The sequence below is a fragment of the Phalangium opilio genome, unplaced genomic scaffold (genome assembly GCF_054372755.1).
Source record: "Phalangium opilio isolate 3A_F unplaced genomic scaffold, DU_Popi_V2 ptg000390l_1, whole genome shotgun sequence".
Classification (NCBI taxonomy): Eukaryota; Metazoa; Arthropoda; class Arachnida; order Opiliones; family Phalangiidae; genus Phalangium; species Phalangium opilio.
The window spans coordinates 9,967,773-9,970,534 of NW_028324234.1; the positions used below are offsets into that span (position 1 = coordinate 9,967,773).

Sequence of the window (2,762 nt, forward strand, 5' to 3'; positions counted from 1 at the left end):
TTTGAAATGAAATATTCGTTTGTTACGTTTGGGAACGGTTTTATATCAAAATTTAAACCTTTTTCTAGGACCATTTTTAAGGTTTTTGAGAAAAATTAATTTTAAGTATGTTTAATTTTAAATTTTAAAAACTACCCCAATCTGCGATATTTTAGCATGGATACGCTGTTTTATTGGTAAATATCAGCGAGACCAATATTGGCCTTTTTTTACGTATAGTTGCGTCTTAATAATCCGATTGTTTTTTTTAATGCCTTTTGGTTGAAATGGCCTATCGATAGTGAGATAAGACTGCTTTAATATTGCCGCCGTGACAAATTACCCCGTTTGTGGCCGCCATTTTTTTAAGGGGAAAAAAATTTGAGAGTGGGTCATTTTTCGTTGCCATTTTCATATTTTTTGAGGATTTGCTCATGGATGGATTTTAAATATAATTTAAAGTAGGTTTCAAGCTTTAATATAAGCCTAATTTCATAATTTTCCACCTTTTGATTGTCCCACAATCTATTTCTAAACTAGGCACTTTTTTTAAGGCGGTGAAATTGCGCTAAGCCTTGGCTTAACGTTCATTTTTGCCGTTTAAAAAAATGTTTACCTCTCGTTGCCCTTTACTACTTCGCCTTCTCGTATCGTCGTACTTTTAATTAAAGTTTAGACTTTGAAAGTAGTGCTTTGTTTTCTTAAATATTACTTAATTGTATAAAATTTCAATATTATAATTGCATAAAACGAATTCAATTTTGTTTGTTGATGGGACGCGCCTTGCATTTGAATTTCGTTCCCTCGAAACTACCCCCCGAAGAATTTTTATTTATCGCCGTCTTTCGGTCGCTTCAGCCCGAAAACAGCTGTAGTGAGAATTTAGAAATGTTATTTATTAAAAATGTATGCGCTCAGTGTGTTGTTGCACATTTTAATGCTTCTAGAAAATCGTGGTGCGCGTCGAGGTTTACGAATCCAACGTGTGTTGCGAAATGAAAATCAAGGGTGGATACTACATGATCTATGCTTTAAAAGGAATTTGACCGCGCCATGCAGTCTGACCGCGCCATGCAGTCAAGCAAAACGGTATTAGGCCTTGCCAAAACTTGACTGAGCTATTGCGCCTTGTCAGATTATGTTGTCTATCTAGACTATCAATGATATAATAAATTCACCCTCGGATATCCTGTGACGAGGAGATGGTTTTAAAGTTACTAACACTCGATTTTGGAGGTAGATACTGTCTTGTGACACTTGATGTAATGATTTTATCTTATAAACAGACTATTATCATAAGCCCATATCGTAAATTAACCGCTGTTGATATCAAAGCTTAATTGAAATACTGATACCAATTTTTTAGCTCAATGAATCATCAAAAATTATCTACTAAAAGAGATATCTACTTATATTCCATTCAAATTTCTCGCAACATTTCTAATTAACGAGTAGAAATGTGCAAATGAAGTTCAAACTGATTAATTGGGCAAATTGCTATATTGGTCACCATTACCGATCACAGATAGATTTGCGCCCTTCAGTAGTGTTTATTATGCTTGTGAAATGGTAATCGAAATCTGTGATTAAAGTTTAAAATAGACATGAGCAAAAACGGCTTTATTCATATCAACTCTATTACCGAATATCTAAATTTGACTAAAATTAACAAAATATTCTATTCATGGTTAAAAATCTTGTTTGAAGCAGCAAGCCATCTAATCCTTATTTACCTTCTTTTGGAAAAAAATAATAGGTTGATACCTCTTTCAGTAGATGATTCATTGATATTTCAGTTTCATTGAGTTTAAAAAAAATTAGTTCCACCATTGGTTGATTTTCAATATTGACCAATCGATAATCACAAATTTTAATAACTAAATTATTAAAACCGGTTCAAAACCATATTAGTTTTGAAACGATTAAATTATAATTTTAAACATATATACTAGTTAATTCCTCGTAGGTAATTAGTTAATTGTCTTAGTCAAATTAATGCTGAATATTACATACAAAAAGTAAATAATAAATTCAACTTCTAAAATTTAAATGTAAAGTGTGTGCATTATTTCCCAATTAATAAAAGATATCCACTTATTTTCATTCAAATTAATTACTAATTTGTGGATAATGGATAGAAAATGTCGAGCTCTAATTGCGATATAGCTAAAATCAATCCCACTGGCTATTTATAATACAATATAACCTTTGCCCTATGTTTACTGTTTTGAATTTTATTTGTGAAATTTAAAACATAAAATAGTATTACAATTTTTTTAATTAAATAATTATTAATAAATTTCAATAAAATAAATTCTGGTTAAATACATAACACTACTTTTTACTAAGTTTCTGAAATTATCAGAGCTAAATATCAAAGACACATATTTAATTGCTCTCATTTCGACATAACTGCAACCGTATAGATTCATTCATTTAATAACATTTTTAAAGGGATGTATTAACTTTTAAAGGTGAAAACCCAGCTGACTTAGAACTTTAGAAGCAGGCTGGGAAATAGCACACTTCCTCTGGTCCAAAACCAGTTTATTAATTGCTTGGACTAGTTTTTTAATTCAAGAAGTGGGGGTTACTGGTCCTCGGGACCAGTTTATTAATTGCAAATCTATTGGAGAGCAAAGGCTGGGACCAGTCCGGAGACCAGTAAATAATTTCAGACACTAGGGGGTCACTGGTCCAAAGGACTAGTTTAAAAAATATCCTTATTTCCCAGCCTGTTTAGAAGTAAAACAATACCAGGCTGCCAGGCTGTCTCTAACACA

At 31.8% G+C, this 2,762-nt stretch overlaps 1 long non-coding RNA gene across 1 annotated transcript; it reads left to right on the forward strand.

The window, feature by feature from the left end:
* Positions 1–278: 278 nt before the first annotated feature.
* Positions 279–2,307, forward strand: LOC149597136 (uncharacterized). The gene is made up of 2 exons (XR_016379317.1): positions 279–853; positions 927–2,307. It is a non-coding gene; the product is annotated as an uncharacterized LOC149597136 (long non-coding RNA).
* Positions 2,308–2,762: the final 455 nt, after the last annotated feature.